Source organism: Pseudopodoces humilis, chromosome 4 (genome assembly GCF_049639895.1).
Source record: "Pseudopodoces humilis isolate 2021_Gansu_Grassland_sample_001 chromosome 4, ASM4963989v1, whole genome shotgun sequence".
Classification (NCBI taxonomy): domain Eukaryota; kingdom Metazoa; phylum Chordata; class Aves; order Passeriformes; family Paridae; genus Pseudopodoces; species Pseudopodoces humilis.
Window position 1 is genome coordinate 9,196,877 of NC_142203.1, and position 24,332 is coordinate 9,221,208.

Here is a 24,332-nt window from a genome sequence, read left to right on the forward strand (position 1 = left end):
ATCTCAAGGGGTCTCTCCTTCTGCTTCCTGCTGAAAGCAGTCCTTCATGGGATCAGACCAGGTTTCCTGGGACTTCAGGCAGTCAAAACTTGAAATCCTCTATGATGGCACAATTTCTCCAGGCCTTCACTCCCCTACCTTGTCCTTGTGGGGAAAAAGGTTTTCCTTATCTCCAGCCCAAACCTCTTGAGTTTCAGCTGCTAAGTTTTTGATAGAACAAAGGGCTGTAGTCACTCTGTTGAAGATTCTATTTAAGAGGATCTCCAGAAGTAAAGAAGAAAAAAGAGATGGAAAAGGGCAGCTAGCTAGTTATCTGTTTAGAGATAAATAAAATGGATGTTCATCAGTGTGGTGATTCCTGAGCATTTTATGGTAGAAAGGTAAAGTATAAAAGTACTAATGCCCTGAACAGGCTAAACAGCACAAGGGAGAGTATGGTAGGTATGTCTGGGCTGAAACCACAAAAGCAGAGAGGCAGTTGAAAGAAATTTCAAATACCAGTTCCATCTGTGTCTTTACAGATCTCCATAAGAAAGCCAGTTGAAGAGTTTGCTGTATTTATTAGATGTATTTATTACACATTTAAACAGGGAGGAGCCCAGCTCTGAATTGGTACTCAAAAAATACATTGAGTGTCCTCCAAACCTGAAATGTAGAATATGTGATGGAGAGGTTGCAAAAGGAAGGTTGGAAATACAGACTGGTTTGTAATTGATTGCTTCTTGAAGAGCTGAATTTACATTTTGCAAGGTTGATAAAAGTTCATCTATCATTTGAATGTGAGGCAGTAAAGGTGAAGTGAAAGTTCCAGAACTGATCTTTGAAACACGTGTGAAATTTAGCAAAAAGGAGTCCGTTGTCAGGAGCACTGTGTTGTGACACTGTAGTTACTGTGACACTGTCTCACTGACTGAGAAATCTGAAAATTAAGAAAAAGTAGAAGAAATGAATATGCAGAATTCAAAATTGACTCAGTCATGTACAAGATAAAGAAACACATTCACCATGACAAGAACTGACAGTCACTACAAGGCCCTGCATTAAGGATGAGTTTCTGTAGTATTTATGAGAACTGAGAATTAATGGAGGAGAGCAATTTAATGAGAAAGAGCTGATGGAGTCCTGAACAGAAATCGTTCTTTCAGAAGGCTGAGTTTTATGACCAACTTGTCCACTCTGTTATAAAAGAGTAGCTAATTTGATTAATTAAAAAAAAAAAAAAAGAATAAATTTATTCCATAATCAAAATACAATCCTAAAAAGAGAAACCATAAACAAAAATCAGTTTGGTGCTGTGCCAGGTGAACAGCACCGGGTGAGACAGGGAGGAGGCTATCTGCAGCACTTCTCCACAATGCTTCACAAACTGCAACTGTCCCAAGGTGCTTTCTATATGTTTTCAGGCTTTTCGGGGGTCCTTTGGAATACACTGCTTGCAGATGAATATTTATGAGTGCATATGGTTATAATCTTATTGGATGGAGGTTTCTTGGAAATATGCCCCTTGCAGGCGAATATTCATGTTGGCCTTGCTGCATATCACTATAATCTCGTCAGGGAAGGTTTTCTAGAAACATGCTAGGATTCTTGTCAAACAAGATTATAACTTTAGCATGGTAAATAAGTAAATAAATAAATAAATAAATAAATTCATGCTATGTATCACAGTCCCCCCTTTTCTTTATTAATTCATTAATTCGTGCTTTAGGATAAATTTTGATACAGTTAGCTTATTTCATAATCAGTATTTACAATTAATAATTTTTCATAAGATTGGTTTTTCTAGTATTTGATTCTTTTGTTTGCGTGCTTAATCATATATCAATGCAGGTGCCTATTGTATCCTGAGTTATATTTTGGCTGTGCAGTAGCTTAATGCTACTTGTAAAATAGTTGTGAGCTTCAAATCTGGCCAGAGCTTCAGCAGCTCTGCTCTCTTTATTTTCTTTCAATTCCATTATTTTAGATATTTTGGGTGTTCTCTTGGATTGACCAGTTTTTATTGTAGCTAGCTCAGGACCAATGGGCATTGCTGTTATTTGCATGCTTAGGACAACATAATGGATTAGTCGGATAAAACATGTTATGAGACAAGGCAGAAATATAACCCCATTATTGAACATAATATAAAAAATCCTAATTTTTTCCACCAATCTTTCCCCCCATACAATTGATCCTGCTAAGAAGCTTGAAGGATAGAATTCCGTTTTTGAACTGGTACACGTGCTACTTTCTTAATTTCTGCTGCAAGGTTTCTTACGGTTTCTCCATAGTCATCTATTTCTACACAGCATTGGGATTCAGTGAACTTTCCACAGACTCCCCATTCTTCTGCTAACAAGTAGTCCAAAGCAATTCGGTTCTGATACACGAGTGCTTGCATTTGTGAGTACTGTTTAGCTAATAACTCGACAGCATCAGAATTATGATTTGATACAATATGATTTCTACCACAGCTTGAAGGCTTATTAGTCGGTTCAATAGGTAAATTGGGGGTCCTATATTCCTAGCTCCCATCTTGAGCCCAAGTTGCTGGACCATAGTAAGCTGTTATCCTCTCTGCAGGCCACTCGTCTTGTCCCCACTTCAGGGGATCCATGGGTGGAATGAGCTTCATATTTTCTCTTAAAGGCATCCCACTCTGATATTTTGACTGCATCAGCATCACAGGGTACATTGTTTGTTCACCAACACTTTGCCTTGTCTTTGTCAGTCATTAGTATATCCATTCAGCTTTATCTTCAAACTTCCTGGGGGAAAAGTCGCTTTTCATTCAGGTGTTCTCTCTTGGTGTTCAATCTTCTTTACTCAGGAATGGTGTGTCCAACCCTTTTCAGCTGTTCGTACTGCTATGTCTGTGGTATAAAGCACAAGTAAAGGACCCTCACAGTAAGATGTGAGGGAGGCTTCTTTCCAAGTTTTAATTAACACTTCATCTCCTGGTTGTATTTTATGTATGGCAAACCCCAAAGGAGTGCTTTGAATTATTAACCCTTTTTCTCTTAGTTCCTGTAAATTCTTATTGATGGCTCTTAAATAAGGCTGGATTTGGTTATCTTCCAGTCTCACATGCCCTACTGGCATCCCGTGCTCATGTGGCATTCCGTAAAGCATCTCAAAGGGTGACAGTCCACTCTCGGAGTGTGGCATCGTTCGTATGTTTAACAGAGCTAAGGGGAGGTACTTAACCCACAACATTTTTGTCTCTAGCAGCATCAATTTTGACAGCTGGGCTTTTAATGTTTGTTTCATCTTTTCTACTCGTCCAGAGCTCTGAGGGTGCCACAGGGTGTGGTATTCCCAGTGGATGCCTAAAGCATCTGCCAGTTGTTTAATGATTTTTGATGTAAAGTGCGTCCCCTGGTCTGAATCAATATGATCTATTATGCCGCACCGTGGTATTATCTCTTCTAACAGTACTTTCGACACTGTGTTGAGCTATGGCTCTGGCACTGGGAAAGGCTTCTACCCAAAGTGTTAACTGATCTACTATTACTAACAGATATTTATACCTCCCTACTTTGGGTAGTTCAGTGAAATCTATTTGAATTCTCTCAAACGGTCAATATGCTAAAGGGCGGCCTCCTAATGGAGTCTGCCGCCTTCTTGTCTTATTTATCTTCTGACATGTCATACACCCTAACACTTCTTGTTTTGCTGGTTCATAGATTCCTTTACACCCAAAACACTTCAAAAACTGCTCTGCAAGTGCTCGTGCTCCCCAGTGATGTAACCTACTCAAAACCTTTTTCGTATAATCTCTAGACAGCAATTCCCTTCCACTGTAAAGTTTCCATTTATTTTCTTTCCACTCGCCCCCTATCTTCTTTATATTCTTCAATTTCTTTTGAAGTGGGATGGGAGGGATATTCCTGAAATTCATCTTTTTCAATTTCTGGAATATCTATTACTAATAGTGCTGCTTTCTTAGCTTCCATATCTGCTAAATTATTGCCTCTAGTCCTAAATTTCATCCCCCATCTGGTGGCTCTTAACATGGACTACAGAAATTGCTTTCGGTTCCCTAATAGCTTCTGGGATTTGTTTTATCAATTCCTCATGAATCAATCCTTGCCCTTGGGTACTAGTTAAACCTGTTTCTTCCCAGATTTTTCCAAAGATGTGGACTACCCCGAAGGCATATTTGGAGTCCGTAAAAATTGTCCCTTTCTTTTTTCTCAACCTCTTAAGTGCTTGTAAAACTGCATACAACCCACAGGTTTGTGCTGACCAACTAGCACTTAAGGGTCCTGATTCTACAACTTCTCCTGTCATTCCATCTATTATTGCATATCCTGACTTTCTTTCCCCTTCTGTGACTCTCGAAGACCCATCTACAAACCACTTCTCTCCTTCTTCTAGTTCTTCTTCTTCTAAATCTGTTTTTTTCTTTGTTTGTAATTCCACCACTTCTGCACAATTATGATTATATACGTCCAATGGTTCACCAAACAGGAACTGTGCAGGATTCTGAGCGGTAGTTATTCACAATTTCAGGTCAGGCAAATGAATTAGTACAGCCTCATATTTTAAAAGCCTAGCATCTGTGAGCCATTTGTTTGCTTTCTGTTGTAAAATGCTTCTTACATTGTAGGGGGTATATACTATTAGTGAGGCTCCAAAGGTGATCTTTTTGGCCTCTTCTACTAATAGTGCCACTGCTACTATTGCTTGTAGGCAAGTAGGCCAGCCTTGGCTTATGGGGTCTAAAAGCTTTGACATACACCCCACAGGTTTTTTAGCTCCGGCCCAATCTTGCGTTAATACTCCATGAGCAGTATGGTTGTTAACATCTACAAACAGCTGAAACTACCTCTTTACATCAGGAAGGCTTAATACTGGAACTGGCTCTTATAAAGAGCTTCCTTTAATTCTTTAAATCCTTTTTCATCTTGCTCTGTCCATTTTATTCTCTCAGTAGTCAATTTTTCATATAAGGATTTTACTTTCTCACTATACTTTTCAATCTACCGCCCGCAATACCCTCGAAGTCCCAATAGTTGTCTAACATCTCTTTTTGTCTGTGGGAGTGGTAATGCAACAATCCCAGCTACTCTTTCAGGGTTTAATTTCTTTTTCCCTTTTGTAATCCAGTGCCCTAGGTACTTTACTTCTGGTTCAGTAAACTGTAACTTCGATTTTGATACTTTTAACCCTTTTTCTCCTAAGAAATTTAACAATGCTATTGTATTTGTTCTTACTTCTTCTTCCTTTTTACCAGCTATTAACAAGTCATCAATGTACTGTAAAAGCTTGATTCCTTCTGTCAGTACAAACTGACTTAGTAGCTGCTCCCAGTGCTTGTCCAAACAAATTGGGAGAACTGACAAACCTCTGGGTAAGCACTGTCCATCTAAGCTGCTGCTTTCTTTTTGTGTCGGGGTCCTCCCACTGAAAGGCAAAGTAATCTTGACTGTTTTTTGCTAATGGACAAGTCCAGAAGGCATCTTTCCGATCTAACACGCTATACCAGGTGTCTTGCAGAGAAATCTGATTCAAAAGGGTGTATGGGTTTGCAACCACTGGAAAACATCTTTTTTTTTCCTTTGGCTGACTGCTCTCAGATCTTGAACTTGCCTATAGGTTCTGTCAGTTTTCCGTACTGGTAAGATGGGGGTGTTGTGCCTCGATATGCAAGGTTCCAGAGTCCCCCTTTTTATTAATTCATCAATTACAGGTTATAACCCTTTTCTTCCTTCCATAGAAATAGGATATTGTTTGACCCTAACTGGGTCTTCTGGTCTTTGCATTTCAATGGAAATAGGTTCCATTTCTAATTTTCCAACTTCTCCTTGTGCATGCGAGACTTGAGGATTGGTTTTACTCTCCTCCTCTTGAGTTAGTCTGTACAGGCTTACTAAGAGATTTTTTTTCTTGCATGATCAAGTTTATTCCTAGAGTTACAATCAGATCTCTCCCTAGTAAATGATAATCTGCTTCCTCAACTAGTAACAAATTTTCTAAACAGATCTTAGTTTCTGGCTCTATTTCTACATCTCTAATAACTGGGACTTTAAAGGGTTCTCCTTTTGCCCCTGCTACTACCATTGTATCTTTACTCTTTATGCATCCTTTTGGCAATTTCTGGACAGTACTTCGTTCAGCCCCTGTATCAACCGGAAAAGATACCTCCTCTTTATGGGGTCCTATTTTTAGTTTTATCAAGGGCTCAGGTGGTGGTTTGGAGCCCAAAATAAAGAGCTCCTGGCCCCCCTAGTCCTCTTGAAAGATCTTGTCATCTTGCATTCTTTTTCTACAGTTCTTTTTCAGATGCCATTTCTTTCTGCAGTAATAGCATTCAGGATTTTTGTCCTGAGGGCTCTCTGATGTCCTTTTTTGTGGGACAGACTGCTTCTTCTGGCTTCCCTGGTTCTGTAGAGATCTTACCGGACTCCGGGCTCACTCTTGCTTTTGAACTTCCCTGACAGCTGCAACTAATACTTTTGCTTGAACCTTCTGTTTTTCCTCATCCCTCCTTACATACCCTTTATGCACTTCTCTCAATAATTCCTGTAGTTTCCTCTCTTGCCAGTTTTCCAACTTTTTGAGTTTCCTTTCGTATATCCTCCCAGGATTTTGTTACAAATTGTGTTTTTAACAATGCTTCTTCTATTGGAGAATTAGGGTCTAACCCCGAATACATTTGTAGGCTTTTCCGCAACCTTTCGAGCCAATCTGTAGGAGATTTGTCCTTTTTCTGACATTCTTCAAGTACTTTGCTAGTGTTTTTCCCCCAAGGAGCAGCTTCTTGGACTCCATGTATTATCATACCTCTTAAATCTGTCATGTTTTGACGACCTCCCTTTGTCTGAGCATCCCACCCCGGTCTTTGGTTTGACCACTTTTGATTTCCAAGTATCCCTTGTGGATTTCTGCATGCCCATTCTCTCATTCCTGCCTGTCTTATCATTTCTCTCTCCTCAGTAGTAAACAACGTCCTTAGTATAGCCTACATATCATCCCACGTGTACATATTGGGTCCCAGAAACTGGTCTAACCTGTCTGACATCCCCAGGGGGTCATCCATCAGCTTACCCATCTCCTTTTTGAAGTCTCAGACATCCCCAGTGTTAAGGGAGACATTATAATACCCAGTTACCCCTGGTGCTGTTGGTACCGCTCTCAATGGGAAAAGATTACACCCCTTTTCTTTGCCCTTGTCACTTTCATTATTCGCACCATTAATTTTTTCTCTTACTTTTCTCCTTGTCTTCCTTGGAGAGGGAGAACAAGCAACCCCAGGGGAGGCTGTTGGTCTAGTATTTTGTCTAGGCTGAGGCAGGAGTTGGGTCGGCTGAATGATTTGAGGCTGAGGCACCAGATATGGGGAAGGTTATTAAATGGATCCCAAGCCTCATCCTTGGTCTCAGCCGGCCTTTCAGTCCTACTGGTTAATAGCTTAGCTGCTGACCTTATCCATATCTTGCATAGTCTCTCTTCTCCTGATCTGAGGGTTCTTTACTATTTACATACATATCTAGAGCTTGACAGATCCAGCCTTGGAAGGACCCGAATATGGGCCAAATCAAATGGCTTCTAATCTCAGGCTTCCATGCAATAAAGAATCACCTTCTCTTTAGATTTCCCTTCTTTTGAGGGCCAGTTTTCCCAGTTTTTTAACAAAAACCCCACTGGGCTTTCTGGTGGAATTTCTGGGATTTCCCTCTTCCTTTCTCCTGAGGACGTTTCTTGGAATCGTCTCTGGGTTTTGCTTTTTTTCTCTCCCATTTCATTAAATGTCTCGGTCTAATTCTCAATCCCTACCCCCTCTCAGTGCCCAGATCCTTAGAAAGATCCCAAGAAAAGAGAGGGAAAAAACCAAAAATACCCCCGCTCTTCTAGAGGGGGTGTTTTGCAATCACTCTGAAGTTTCTGTTGCACTTTACTCAGTCACGTATACTGGTTTTCAATTGGCTGGTACTCACCGTACCGGATCTGTTCCATTTCCATCTTTGCCGATCTCCTCCAGCCAGTGGGTGACCGACCCGCAGAGATTCGATCAGTAATGCGCTCCCTTTTTATTTTCTCTCTTTCTCTCCCCTGGATCTCTGGTCCTAGGCTAAAAAGGATTTACCTGCCCACCTCGAGTTCCTGGGAGCGTATCTTTCCTTTTTAACCCCTCCCACGACCGGTGTCCGAACTCTTTCTCCCGAAATTCGGATTTTACGTACGTAACGAGCCTCTTCAAAATCACTTCCCCCTTTCACCGATCTAATCCCTTGCGGGATGTAGGAACTGCGGTTCGTCAGGGGTCCACTCTCGCTCCGTCACTCTTGTAACGTCTCATTCATACGCTCAGTCACACCTACTCAAACAGCGGTACTTACGGTCTCTTTCCCGTGTGGGTCTCTGTGCACATAGAATTACGAGTAGAATATATCGCGGTTCCGAGGACCCCTCTTTGGATCCTCTGTGGGCCCCTGGGAGCACTGAGCTCGTTTCTCTCTTTTGCTTATGGTTTTTAATTTAATATTCGAGTGTAACGGGGTTGTTGGTCTCCCACACCGTCAGGACGCTGAAATAGCGGGGCTCCTCCCGATTGGAGGAGAGTCACAAAACCCAAAGTTGCATCATGTCAGGATCACCAATCTGTTACAAAAGAGTAGCTAATTTGATTAATTAAAAAAAAAAAAAGAAGAAATTTATTCCATAATCAAAATACAATCCTAAAAAGAGAAACCATAAACAAAAATCAGTTCGGTGCTGTACCAGGTGAACAGCACTGGGTGAGACAGGGAGGAGGCTATCTGCAGCATTTAACCCACCATGCTTCACAAACTGCAACTGTCCCAAGGTGCTTTCTATATGTTTTCAGGCTCTTCAGGGGTCCTTTGGAATACACTGCTTGCAGACAAACATTCATGCTGTTTTGGGTGTATATGTTGTAATTTCATCAGGTTTCTTGGAAATACACTTCTTGCAGATGAATATTTATGAGTGCACATGGTTATAATCTTATTGGATGGAGGTTTCTTGGAAATATGCCCCTTGCAGGTGAATATTCATGTTGGCCTTGCTGCATATCACTATAATTTTGTCAGGGAAGGTTTCCTGGAAATATGCTAGGATTCTTATCAGACAAGATTATAATTTTAGCCCAAATTTATTCATGCTATGTATCCCAACTCTTACCTTTGCTAAAGTTAATTAGATGTAGCATAGTGGGGATGTGGTGGACACTGGGGATGTGGTAGAAGGCACTGAGAAAAATTCAAACTTATCACAGGCAAGATTTTTTTAAAAAGAGGGGGGTTTTGTGTGTTTGGTTGGTTGGTTTTTGAGGAAATGGCATCAGGTTTTTAGGATTTTACAGTAAAAGAGTCATCTTCTGGTCCATCAACATTTAGCTCACATTTATTCACTTAACTGAATCTTGGGGGTTATAGTTACAAGTTGGTCAAAAGTACTGCATGGAAAACTAATTTTTGGTTTTTCCTTTCTGTTTCTGAGTACCTTTAGTAATGATAAAAATGTTTTAGCATGTACCTAAAAACTGCTTGCTGGTTTTATTTTTTTTATGCAACCTTTGTATCTCTGAAATCAATATAACAAATAAGCTATTAAAGAGAAAGCAGGAAGAATGATGGACCTTTCTTTGAGATCAAATGAACCTCTCACGACTCCCGCTTGTGCTAGCGGATCGTGACATAAACGGATTGTGACACTACCTCACTGAATCAGTCTCTGAGGTGACTCTTAGCTCAGCATTGGAGCAAATCAGAGCAGTTGCTGAATGTGAATCATTTTGAGTAACATGCTAGAAGAAAATAATATTGAGAGGTTGAGCATCTTTTTTCACAAATAGTAGTGGCTTTCTGAAATGTTGTTTGGGTAAATTAATTCTATGCTTTGTGGTTTAGTTTTGTTTTGATTTGAGACTTTTCTCTCCCAATGGTTTATGAATAGCTAGCATATAGTTTTGAATAGGAAACTGTCCATTGTGCTGCTTTAAGATAGGAAAGACTCCATGAAATAATGTAAGCTGGAGTTTTTCTTGTATAGCGAAAAAATGTGTTTAGCGATGTAGTCAGTCCCTTCTGTGTACAAATATTTAGCTAATATAGCATTAAGAAAGACGTATTGTAGGTGCAGGCAATCTATTACTAAAAGGATTTTCTGTGTCCTGAAGTTGGTGCATCAAGGATCTCCATTTATTGTTGCTTCTAGTTGTTACTGTTTCCAATTTGGGGTTGCTATTTTTATTGTCTTATTTGAATCTTAATATTTCAGTAAAATCTGTCTGCAGTGATCTTGTCTTTATGCTTTAGGCTGTAGTAAAGCTGAGTCACTGCTATCAGGATTGAATTGCTGTGAACGGTGGTGTGAAAATGCTTAAGGGAAGTCTCTGACACAAAGAGCCGCATTGTTTGGTGTTCTAAGTCCCATACTTAAATAGTTGATGTGGATCTGTGCAAGCACCATCTCATAAGAATTCCCGTATAATATAGTGCTGGTTTACAGATTAATCCCGTGAAAAGCAAATTCGAGATGTCGTTCAAGAAACGCTTATACACAAGAGATATGTAGTCTGTATTTTGACAAGATCTGTAGAGTTTTTTGGCAAGTGGGTAAATGGTGTTCTGCTGGTGAATCACAGGCATCCTATACAGACCATCAGTGTGGTGCGAGCTTGCTGGATCAACATCTGCCTCAGATGCAATGGTCATTTAGTTATTGGCATTTTGTAGCAGTTTTCCCTGTGTCACATTAAAATATCCCCATGGACAAGGTTCTACATTGCGGCTGGGGCATGGGAGATGGGGGTTTTTGCCCAAAATCTTTGCATTGTTTCACTTTTCTGTACTACGTCGGAATTTCTTTCTGTGGCACTTGAAACAAACTTTTTAAGAAACAGCCTCTAACCAGTCTGGCTGTCAACAATTATTTTTCCATGTCACTGCCCTTTATGCAGTAGAATCTGCACTGTCACTGTAAACCCTGAATATTCTACCTTAATGTCAGTAAAGTCAGCAACAAGATGAAAACCACTACAGTTCTCATTTCTTATATACCTGAACATCCTATTTCTGGCCCTCCTAAGGTACATAGTCATTCATGGGACTACAGGTTAAACCCAGCAAGCCAATCCCTTAATACTGAGTGTGAAATACATAGAAATGTTAATGCGTGAGCCTGTTATAAATGATAATCAGCCAAATTTATCAATAATAATTTTATTGAAAAATTTGCAGAATTGACTTATGGAAACACAATCACAGATTGCGTTGAGCCCAGGATAGGTGCTGGGTGAACTCTGAATCAGCCTCTATCACACTGACTCCCCCAAGTTCACCAACCATCCTTTGGAGAGATGGGTCTTTATACAGTTTTTACAGTCTGAGGCTGTACAGTTCTTTTTTCCAGAGTTAGTTGCATATTCATATTTTCTATAGGTTTGTTAACTAAGTTTCCGAGAAGGGAGGAAAGGCTTGAGTGGTTTTCACTGGAACCTAGTATTGAGATGCATGATCCGGAGGTTTTTCTGTTTGGGCTGTTAACGAAGTTCCACGGGAGGGGGAGAGTTATGGAACTGAGTATTGAAATGCATGGTCCGGAGAATCAGATCAGGTCGGTATCAGGCGTAAATCACCGAATCCTTAGGACGCCTTTCTTGCTTGGGTGGGCTTTGTTCTCCTTGGTGCCATTCTGCTCTTTTGCAAATTACCCTTCTCCTTCGGCTCCTGGCTGTCCTGTTGCAATTCCTTGCTATGCATGTGTGTTTGATACCTGTAACGATTTTTTATTTCTTTTCATTGCTTATATACATATACATATACAATAAAACACGAATTATACAAACATATATTACAAGCCTTACATTATGTGCTTCTAAACCAATTATGTTTCCCTTTCTGAATCGTTTTGTTTGTTTATTTTGTTGGTGGTGGCAGAGTTGATTAAGTTCATGTCTTGTAACTGAATTCAGCTTAAAAAATTAACATTCATGTCTGATGCATATCCTAATCTAGATGAAGAAAAGTGAACATTCCTTTGCTTTTTGAGGTTTGTTTTTGGTTTTTTTTTTCTGTTTTTTTTGTTGGGTTTTTTTTTTTTTGATGAATGTATCTACCCATTTGACTTGTGGAGCTTGGCTGGAGCTGATTCAAAGGTATATATTCATCTTCCCAGCAAGGCTGGTGTTTAATGCTGAAATCTGTCTTTAGCAAAACGGTAACCAAATGAGGGCTGAAGGCTGGAATTCCACAGAAAAAACAAAGAAATGTGTTTTGAGAGAGTCGGGAGAAAGAACAACCATCTGTAAGGCCCCAAGCAACTTGCTGAAAGAGCATTTTGCGAGGGGGCTTACGTTACAATGGTTCTTGTACTCTGGGTTAAATGCATGGGAGAGAAACCAAAAAGATATTCTCCAGAGGTCCAAACAACTTTACTGGAAAACTTTAGAAATCGAATCAGTGAGCTTTAGCAAAAGGTTTGGTACAGCACCCAAAAAATATAAAACACTCTCAGAGTATTAACTTGACCCATTCCACTTAGGAAACTTTAAACTTGTTTGATGCTAAGTTATTCAAAACGTTCCAAGAAGAGGAAATTAGAAGAAGAAAAAGAGAGAAAAGATACAGAAAAGCACACATATAGATACAAACTCCCGAGTTCCAGCGGTGTTCAGATAGACACTTCAAGATGAAGGTAGCACCAGGACGTGTGGCCTCATGCTGAGCCTTAAATAGCCCTCAGCTTTCATGGGCCCACTCCCCAGGTGGGATTTCTGGTCATTTGGCCCCACAGAGGCTGGGTATGGGGCTCCAGGGGTGGAGTGTGGGGCATTTCCTCTAGTGTGCCAATGACTGGCAACTCAGCCAGGCTGGGATACGGGCCCTTTGGCAGATGTGCGGTAGTTCACTGCCTTGCCTGGGGAAGGCCTGACCTTTCCTCCTTCATACACACGTGTCCCAAAACTTCTGAAATCATCAATCTTTCCAGTCTCTGACACCAGCACAGGAAATTCTGTGGGGATGAATCTGCTCTAGTTTCCAGTGGGCAAGTTCTCAAACAGAATAGAAGGGCTGATGTTACTTCGATCTTCTTGTGGGGACTTCCAGTTCATATTTATTAGAAGTGAACAGTCAGTACTATGACCAGGACTAGAGGGGTTCTGCACCCAGCTGAGTGGAGGAAAGAGACAGCTCTCCTGGACTGTGTGGATTGATTGATTGCCTGTCACATTGGACCCACAAGAGCAGGCGGCTTTGGTCAATATCAGTGCAAAACGCACCCTGATTGAGCCAATGTGCTGTGTAGGGGCAGAATCCATCTCTGTTCCTGGGGTGACAGGGAATCCCAACAGCTGTGACTGTACTGCAAGCTGAAGAGAGTCTTTAGTTCAAACAGCTGCAAATAATAAAACACCACTGGTACAGAGGCCCTGTGTATCCTTGGCATAGATCACCTCAGCAGAGGATATTTCAAGGACCCAGAAGGGCATCGTTGGGCTTTTGGGATAGCTGCTGTGGAGACAGTGGAAATTAGAGAGCTGGTCCCTGGTGCCTCAGGGGACCTGCTGAGGCTCAAAGAACAACAGGCACTGATTACTACCACAACAGTGCATTGTCAAAAACATTGCCCCAGCTGGGACTGTGTGACCCCCATCCATGAGATGGTTCATGAACTGGAGAACTCAGGAGTGGTCAGCAAGACTCGCAAGCCTTTACAGTCCCATATGGCCTGTGCATAAGTCTAAGGGAGAGTGGAGACTGACAGTAGAGTATCATGTCCTGAATGAAGTCACACCATCACTGAGTGCTGCCATGCCAGACATGCTCAAACTTCAGTGTAAACTGGAGTTCACGGCACCAGGGACACAACTGACGTGTTTTTCTCCATTCCTTCATCGGGAGAGTGCAGGCATAGTTTGCCTTCACTTTCACAGGAATCCAGTAATAGCCCCAGGGCTGGAAACACAGCCCCAGTATTTATCATGGCACTAGAAAAAAGGTGAGGTTCCAGAACATCTGCAGTACATCCACCACATCACTGTATGAGGCAGCACAGCAGGGGAAGTTTTTGGAAAGGAGAGATGATACTCCAGATCCTCCTGAAAGCTGTTTTTGTCATAAAACAAAGTAAGGTCAAGGGAGCTTCCCAGGAAATACATCTTCTTGGAGTAAAATGGCAAGACGGCTATAATGCAATTCCCATGAATTCAGTCAATAAAATAGCAGATCTGTCCCCACTGACCGAGCAAGAAGTAAGTTTCCTAGGCCCTCTGGGCTTTTGGAGAATGCATATTCCAGAGTACAGTCAGATGTGACATAGAGGAATAATTTTAAGTGGGGTCTTGAACAAATTATTTTATATATAACAATCCATTTATGCAGTAGCCCTTGGGGCAGTCAAGACAGGACAAGATGAGAAAAATCCAGTGGATAGACATTGGGGTGGGTAAAAACCTCAACTGAAGGCTATGGGAAAACCCCTCTTAGCTGTGGAGAGTAAAGTACCACCCACATTGCCACCTGTTCAGTTTTATGTAAATGTTGCCAGAAAGTTCTATAGTTTCTTTGTTATCATTGGTTAAAATTTGGTGCATTGTTTTACATATTCCTAATCCACAGTTTTTATTGGTCCCTTTCGCATAGACTCCACCCCTACCTTGGTTTATATAAATTACTGTGTTACCCTGTGCCTCGCCTTTTGTGTGCATGCCCATATGTGTTTGGATTATGCGTTTGTTATTTTGCTTATTAAAGATCTTTATTTTTTGGACCACACAATTGTGCCCATCCCTATTTATTTTCACCACCCTCTGCCCTGAAGTCAGGGGACCAAAAGGTTTGTTGCAGCCACCCACGCTGCAACAGATTGACCAAGGATGGACCCTGGCCAGGTATTGAATAACCGCTCAGGCTATTCACCGAGTCTTCACAGAAGTATGGCGAACATCTTCTTTATTTCTAGTTTATTTCTAGCTTTAGCACAGTTTTATAGGGTCTGACAGGGTCCGTGGGCTTAGCAAGTTGCTATTGGTTAATACATATTGTTTACATTCTTTCCCCAGTCCAGAATGCCATTGTTTCCCTTTATTCTCACTGTTCCAGGAGAGTTTCAACGACACTGAGTTTAATATTGTCACCTGGATTGAAAGCTGGCTTGTGCAGACAGGCTTTTACTAAAATGTCATGCTTTCACTCTGTTAAAATGTTTTGCTACAATTGCCCTTTTCTCTTTTTGCACAAGCCAGGCTTTAGATGCGATTCATTCTATACTTTTACAGATACAAGATAACATACAGCTTAAAACAACTATCCCTATTAATACCATATGTAAAATTCATCCCCCTTTCAGCACAAGAGACTTCAACCATCCAGTAATGCCCCAGTTGGCTAACCAACTCCCAATGGGGTCACTACCTTCTTTCAGGGCATATAACCCATCCTGTAGCTGTTTTAGTTGCTTGTGGATTGAAACTGAATGGTCAGTAAGGTTCAAACAGCACATACCTTCAAACTCTTCACAACCATGTCCTTGTGCTAAGAGCAAGAAATCAATTGCAGCTCGATTTTGCAATACGGTGTGACATACACTACTTACATCAGCTGAAAGTTCACTTAACATTGTTGATGTCAAATTCAGTTCCTTCCTGGTCCAACAAGCTTGCCTTCTTAAAGTTGACAAGCCTTTAGCAGCAGCTGCTCCTGGAGTAAAAAAGGAGGCTACCCATACTATACCACAACCCCAAAAGTCTGGGTCTCTATCATCATGACACTGTAATTCATTCAGGCTTCGCTTTGACTGTTGGATGTTTTTTATCTTACCCGCTATATTCAGCAATTGGTAAATTTGGTAAATCAGTAAATCAGTAAATTTGGATGGAACAAAGTAAGTTTCCCAAGGTAACAGGGTCCTCCATGTGGGCTAGCAGGAATCCCATTCCATGCTGCAGCTCCACAGATTAAGTGTATTGCACTAGGTAATCACCTTGGTAATCGTCCTGTGAGATTGCACCGTGAATAAAAGGCTTTACTTTTGGTGTTAGTGATAAGATCAACTATAGGGTTAACTGTAGCCCACTGTAGCATCACTTTGTTGGAGTGGCTTTTTGTTGGGGGCTCAAACATTATCCATCCACCTGAGGTATTGGTGGAGCCTAACAAGTCCAATTTGAGAACTTCCATAATTTTTGCTTGCCAGCAGGCTTCAAGTTGTCTTGACGTGAAGCCAACAGTGTGATTGCACTCTCCTAACATTGCCAATTGATTCAGTGGAGTTTCATTGCTAACTAAACCTTTAAGTGCTTGAGGATCTCATTCAAGGACTCCTATAAGACAGGTGCAAAAAGGATCTCCAGGTGTGGCTAAGCTTAAACACATTGTTTTTTGGCCTGTTAAGTGTGCCAGGGCGACCCATATGTTCTGTCACTTTTGGATGTTAGTTAGCAACACAGTTGGGACCATACACAGCACAATTACTATGAGCAGTTTGTTCCACACTAAATGACACCATACTTTCAGAATCACAGCTAATCAGGCTTTTGTAATTTGTTGAATGAATTCCTTTAAGGTTTAAAGTTAAATGAACTTTCAAATATGCTTACCTTAACTCTTGACGGGGGAATACTTACACCTTGTACTAATATCTTCTCTACAATTATCAATAACCTACAGGTAACAATTATCACACAAGCTAAAGTTTTCATCCTCATTTATTCTCTAACTACTTTTAACACATGTGTTCTGGTATTTATGCAATCTAAGCTTGAAAGCAATTTGCTTAAAGGGTAAAAATACAGCTACAATTTTGCTTTTATATACAGTCAGATGGAGTCTCTATACTCTTTTTAGATCTTTTACAGAATTCTTCTCACAAACAGACTATGATTTAACACGATTCAGTCTTGGAACATCCACTGTTCCTGTGACGTCAGCCGGCAGCTGATCAGTGACTGACTGAGGGCATTGATGTTCTGATTGTTCTTCACATCCTTTCAAATCTGAAAACAGAAAATAACTGAAAAAATTGGTAGAGACACAACATCATGATGACAACATAAAATTTCTGTTGGCAAACTGTCTGTGTAGTTTTCAGGCACAACTGTGTCCTGGCAGCTCCACTTCTGATCTTGTCTGGAGTACTAAGGCTGTATGATGACGTCTCCGTTCACCAGGTCTCATGTTTTCAGAGGCAGACAGTCTGGTCAGATGAACAGGTGACTTTTTTGAACCAGTCAACAAAACACAGGCACTTCTCCCTTTGAAGTCAATGAATCATTTTGACTTAGCTGTGGTACACTTAATTGTAAATTCAGCTTATATGATCTTGCTAAATTTTTGATATAAATATTTCATTATTGTGGTCTAAATTTCTAATGCACCTACTACACTAATCAAATGCTTTTAGGGCATCAAAGCCCCCCATTTTTAAAAAATTAGATGTACTTCCATCATGCACATCAATATCAACACAAAATCATATACACAATGAATAAAAAACCGATAGCAGTTAAAAATCAATCAAATAATAAACTTTTTTAATAATACATGTGATATAGAATTACTATTAACTACTAAAACACTGCACTAGCATCTCATAGTCTGCAAACACACAACAAAATCAGTGAAGGATTGGATAACCACCTTCGGAAATGATTCTCCAAGCCCACTATAAAATTGATCTAGCTGTCATATTAATAGGGTCAAATTGCCAAGTCAAAAGTGACTCAAATACTGATTTGGTGCAGAAGACATCTGGATCTGTTGGCAAACATTTTATCTAGGTAAAGTCAAGGCTTGGCAAGGGCCTTAGGCTTTAAACTGGGAAGATGTCTCTTAACTCATTTTTCAGAACAAAGTTCTCAATAGTAGCAGCGATGAGATGCTTACAGCACAGCAAACTGTTAAAAGGCTTTTACATTTTACATTTGCTTTATCCCCCCCCCGGGGTCTGTTTCACTCTCCACCCCTCCCAGCCCGGTGTCGGAGTTCAATCTTACCTTTTTCTGTCGTTTTCTGGCGGTGGAAAGATACTTGTTGCCCTGGAATCGGTCCCTTGGTGCTGGAGGATTTTCGACTCCTTTTCAGAAACTTTTTTTGCTGTATTTTTTAAACTGCATCCAAAGTCTCCAAAGAACGGCTCACCCTGGCTCAAATAAGCCTTTAAACGTGGGCTTGTATAGCCCCAGGTTGGGCGCCACTCTGTTGTAATCCTTCTCCCCGATGGGACCCCTTTGTTCCACCCCCCGTGGTGAGAGCATGCTCGTCTCAAGGCACAGGCTGCCGAGGGGGTCCTGGAGTGGATACAACACGGACTCAAAGTATCTAGACACAGGCGGCTCAAACTTGCTGGAGTAATCCCGGGTTTATTGTCTGTCGTCCATCCGGGGCAAGAGAGAGACAGAAATGCTCTGGGTCTCATCTCTTATACCAGGGGGCAGGGGTGATTAGGGGATGCAGGGAGGTCACAGCCAATGGGAAGGGGGAAGGGAAAGAAGGTTTTCAGGTAAGAACTCACATTACACAAACCAGAGGTGAGTTTTACCCTTGGGAGGTACCAAGATTTTTAGATACACTACAACAGCTAATGTTTTGGTTTTGGCGTACCTAGACACTGTGCTATACCATTCACCTTGACTGGGAATTGAAAGAAAATGACTTTGAGGAAGCTGCATAGAGAATTTCATCAGGTCAATATGCAAAACTTTGCTTGATTTAATTTTTTGTCTTGGTCATTACTAAGTGACTGTTGCCACAAGACTGTGCTGGGTTCTTTTCAAGGCAAGTGAAAGGAAAGTAATGATGTCATCTTCCCCATGGGTTTTGTAATTTCCCACAAATCACAACGTGCTTAGGTGGTGTCATTTGCTCTTAATCTGTTGTGAGTGCTGTTTCCCCAAGGAGCCTGGCTCCAGGCAGACACAAGGTGGACATTGCCATTCCAGGCACTCAGTGGTGCTGCCTGCAGCCGTGAGCTGAGCCAGGTACAGCCAGGTGCCCTGAGAAAAACGAGCTCTCCCCTGCTGGTGGCTGCAGTCACCTGCCTGCAGGGACATCCCTGCCACTGAAAGGGTGGCTCTTGCCCTGCCTTAGCTTAGGGTAGAGCATTTTACGGCAGCATCATCACAGCTTTTTGGAGAGACAAAATTAAAGTTCAGGATTTCTCATTGGGGACATTCTGTTTCACATGTGAATGATGATTTGTGTGATTCTTGGTGGTGGTGCCCATAGATCCTAAGGGAATATTTAATATTTAGCGACTAATATTAATATTTGGCAGTAGCGAGACAGTTGTGGAACTTGGGGCCGCTTTTGCTTTGGGCTGGCACTGAGAAACTCACGTGAGACAGGTCTGGTTGCTGGTAGGCTACAGGGTGCCTTTGCAGCATGCTCCATGCAGTATCAGTTAGGGACTGGGATTTGTCACAGAATCAGAGAATATGCTGAGTTGGAAGAGATCCACACGGATATTCAAGTCCAGCTCTGTCCCCAAGAATCCCACCATGTGCCTGTGGACCTTGTCCAAATGTTTCCTGAGCTCTGGTGGACTTGGTGCCATGAACAGTCTTGTGGGGAGCCTGTCCTAATACCTGAGCACCCTCTGGGTGAAGAACTCTTACCTAATGCTTGGTTATGGTTTCAGGTAATTTTTTTTAGAAGTCATTCAGGGCTATGGTTTTAGGAGGTGTTTTGCTTGAATGTTGTGGGAAGTTTCTGTATCTACGTTGGATTGAACTTCTCAAAACATTCGTAGTGCCTTCACTCAACAACAGGCAAGTTCACAGTGTTGTAAATAATTTAACTGTGATGTTTGTGTGGTTAGGTTTGCAGGCGAATATTAGAGAGGCCTGGTCCAAGGAACAGGAAGAGGAGAAAGGCATTAAAAATTTGACCTACATTGAAAGATTGAAGGAACGTGTAAAGAAAGGTCAGTGTCTGTGTGTCTGATGGAAGAGACAAAGCTCCTGGATTTCCCACCAATACTCGTGAAGTCTCCATCAGCTACCAAGCACAAGTTTCTGGTTTCAAAACAGTGCCTGCTGTGTCATATCCCCTCCCTCGACCTGCTGGCCACACTTTGCCTGCTGCAGCCCAGGACACACTTGCCTTTCTGGGCTGCCAGCACACACTGCCAGCTCATGCCCAGCCTATCATCCATCAGCACCCCCAAATGCTCCCCACCTTCATCCCCCAGCCTGCCTTGGTGCCAGGGCATGTCCCAACCCCAAAGAAGCAGCACTTTGCACTTGGTCTTGTTGCATCTGATGAGGCCCCAGGGCCACCCCAGTTCCCGAGCTTGTCCTGGTCCCTCTGGATGGCATCCCATGCCTCTATTGCTGGCAAACTTGCTGAGGGTGTGCTTAATGCCACTGTCCGTGTCATTCTTGACATAACTCAGTGCTTGAGCTTACAAACTGGGGAAATCATACAAAACCACTATGCACATAAAGAATTTTTCATAAGAACCTGCCCTTCAGTATCCCTCCTTTACCAGCTTTTAAGGACTGTTTCTTTTTCATGCTTTACTATCTGGATTCTTGTAATCATCTTGATTCATCTGTACATGCTGAACAAATAGAGGTTCAACAGTCTTGGTACATCCTTTTGAATCAACTTCCTTGCCTTCTCCCAAGCCCTCATTTCACAATTTTTTTTCTGTTTTTCTTTTACGCCAGTTAAAATACCAGAGCTCAGGAGAGCCCCACACAGCACTCCAGATTTTGTGCCTGAGAGGAAGAGAACAATGCCCACGAACCCTGCAAAGTTCTTTGGGAGACTTTTCAGTACTGTTTCTCAACGACCCATCAGAGACAGAGTGATTCATTTGCTGGCTTTGAAGACTTACAAGAAGCCGGAGCTACTTGCCCACTTAGAGAGAGAGGGAGTTGTGGGAAAGGACAAAGAATCCCTTGAAAAGATCCTTCAGGAGGTGCGATCATGGAGTTGGTGCTGGGAATGCTGACTCTTAGCTGTCTTATTTTAGGGTTTCAATTAGAAACTTTACCCAGTTTCTCCCCACCTGCAAGCGCGCGTGAGGAAAGAAAAGACACCTTCCAAACTTTTGGGGCATTTTGGGTGTTGTTTTGCTAGAATAGCTAGCAATGATAAACTCTGTAATGTTGTTGCTTCTCATGCCTTATTTCATCCTCTCGCTTTTCCTTGCATTGCTTAACCGCTTCATGGAGTAACTTCACAGGGTGAAACTCTCAACTGGGTGAAAGAGTTTGTTGCTGCCCTTAAAATACTTTGGGACAAATATCTGAGGAGACCAACTTGGTAACCTCGTATGTCCTATGCAGTATTTCATTAGAATGGAGTTGGTGGCCTCTCAATGGTACTTGAGAGGCTTCTGCTGAGATCTGTGGGAAATGGCTTCCTGGGAAGGGTGTTCCCAGCAAATCCGACGTGATAGAGGTGGTGGCCCAACTTTGAGCACAAGGGTTTCTCTCCTGTCCTACGGACTGACTCATCTTCCTTGGCACCCATTATTATTCAGGAACTTTTCCAGTTCTCCTTTCTTTTAGTTCCACTGGTATTTCTTTGTCACAGCCATTCACACAATTCACATTGATTGAAGGATACACTGTCTCCTTCCTTCCTTCCTTTTTAAATATTCCCCTTCAACATAGGCTGTTGCTGAATTAGGCAAGCTTTAATATATAAAGTAGGAATGTTTTGTCTTTGGCTATGAAAAAAGTCTTTTGGAACCTAGTCAAGAGAGGAAAATTCAACATGGATACGGTTTCAGTTGTTCCCACAGTGACTGTTAAGAACTCATTCCTTGAACCTGTGAAGTTTGTTGTGTTTGCCCAGGGCAGTGGCAGGGTGTTTTCACCCGGAAGACACAAATTCACAGTTTCATGAGAGCCATGTTCTGCCATCCCAATGGATGTAGCCCATTTCTTCTTCAAGTTGATGATAAGATTTCAAAGCTCAGCTCGTAAGGGGGTAAAAGGTGAAAACATTTTCTCTTCTCCCTTTATTCTTGTCAATGTTTAAGGAGATTTTGCAGTTGTTGGTTTGCATTCTGAAGGGCCGTGTGAACAGCACTACATCCTGAAAACGATTATTCACCTTTTTCTTAACTTCATAGGGAGGTGGTGTTGATTTTCTTTGCTCTACATGAAAAGCCAGTAGCGTGAACTTGCTGGGATCTTATACGCACAGCCTTCCTGAAAACGATTATTCACCTTTTTCTTAACTTCACAGGGAGGTGGTGTTGATTTTCTTTGCTCTACATGAAAAGCCAGTAGCGTGAACTTGCTGGGATCTTATACGCACAGCCTTCCTTCTCTTCCAAAATGACCTGAATTGTGTTTTTAAGTGAATTTCTTATTCTGGGTATCTTTGTTACTTTTAAGCTGTTGAAGTGTAGTTCTGGGTAGGTTATTGCCTATAAATCTTCCATAGGAAGCTGTAGTTTCCTCTGGGCAGGCTTGAGAACCTTAAGAAAGATAGGCAGTTCTGTCTGTGGAGACAAATGCCGGCATCCTGTGGTGCTTCATGGGATGATGAAAACATGCCTCGTTACAGGCCCAGGCTGTGCTCTGCCATGGCAATGCAGCTGGGAGAAACGAGATGGCAGCAGGTGTCCTCCTGAGGGTGGCAAAATATGGATTTGCCCGTGGAGATGGTGTTCTTCAGGTCTTACTCCAAAAAAAAAGAAACAGGCAAAACCTGGCCTCTCCATGTATTTCAAATGGTGAAGACTGAGAGTTCTGGCATAGTGCACCTTGACTATCAAAGCTGTATTAAAGACCAAAAAACTTGGATACCTGGTGCAGGGTGAGTTTTTCAGAGTGTACATGTCCTCCGTGCTTGCAGCAGTTTGGTATTTAGCAAAATTGATATTACATCCAAATTCCTAAAGGCCAAATGGACCACGCTTGTTTAATATTGTTGCCTCTTACATGACAGCTGCTTTGTTCTTCACATTGAAAAAAGGTCCTGGAAAACTGGTGCGTGATTTTCTTTTCAGCTTTGCAGTAGCGTTTTTACATCTGTGGTCTGCATTTAGGTGTAATGAACATTTATGTTTTGAATGTCTGCCCGCAGGTAGCCAACCTGGATGCAAATGAGAATGCTTTCTGTCTGAAGGAACGTTTCTTGAAAGACATTCAAGAAGATTGGCCTGGCTACAGTGAAAGAGATAGACAGATGCTGGAGGTCACACTTGTTCCGTAAGTTCAGTCAGGACAACGACCATTTCAGAAAACCCTCTGGGAAATGAAGGTCTCTTTTCCCTGTGAGGAAAGAACTATGATTTTTGATATCTTTGCCTTGTAACCTGAAATGTTGGACCACCCTTACAGAAAAACAGTGCCATCTCAGAATGCCGCCAGCACCAGCCAGTCATCATCTCTGGGGCCTTCTGAAAGGGATACTCCACTGAGAGCTGCTCAGGTATTTTGTGATTTTTTTAAGCAATCTCTACCATGTATTATGTTTTATCCCACTTGCTCTTGGTGTCAAAGCTGTGATATGGAGCAGCAGTGTTGTCTTCATATCATAAAAACCTGAAGCGTGTACTTCTCATGGGATTGTTGTCTACTTTCCAAGATGGTTGCAATATGTTAAAGCCTGCAGCAAGCTTGCACACGTGTCTTGTTTCTGATGGGGCATAGGAAGGTCTGCTAAGGACAGTATGTGTACATACATGTCTTTAATACCTGGCTGTGTCTGGGCAGGGTTCTTGAAAATCTGGCAGCTCTAGTTCCTAAAACATGCACTGCTGCCGTTCGGTTTCTGTGACCTCAGGACCGCGCCAGCCGGGAGTAGTGTGGTAACTGGGTTGCCTGAAAACAAAAGAATTTTAATGGCTAAACGGTTGAAGGCACATGCATTATGGGGTCAACTCCAAAGGAACTCCAAAATGAGGGAAACATAACTATATATCTATAATACAAGAATCAACAGGAACGCAGAACATAACCTTTTATCTAAAACAATAATGACCAATCAGAAACAAGAATTAGAAACATTGCTTAATATGGAACTACAACATTAACATCATAACTCCCACGATCCATTTCTCCTCACCTTGACTAGCAGGCCTTAAGTCTACGGTTACCTGGCGTTGGCCGACTGCCGCAATGCACGGGCATCCCAGTGCTACTGTTTGAATAGAAATCCTAGGGAAGTCTAGAGTAAGGACAAATTACAGTAGTGATGCATTTGTAGGAAATCCTGGTTTTCTGCCCTAGGCGGCATTTAGACCCCCATTTTGATTCAGGCTATCCCATATGTGAGGAGGGAACTCTGAATCATCAGGGAATACCTCTGACTTTTCACGCTTAAGATCAAGAGATGGCCTGTTTTCTTACCAATACAAGAGGGCAAGGCAAATCTTTTGAAAGAAGCTCGGAAAACACTACATCAAAGGTG

The 24,332-nt window shown here is 41.8% G+C and overlaps 1 long non-coding RNA gene across 1 annotated transcript in view; it reads left to right on the forward strand.

Moving 5' to 3' along the window:
* LOC148184425 (uncharacterized) overlaps positions 1-24,332 on the forward strand; it is a 264,268-nt gene that overhangs the window by 58,838 nt on the left and 181,098 nt on the right. The window lies entirely within an intron of this gene.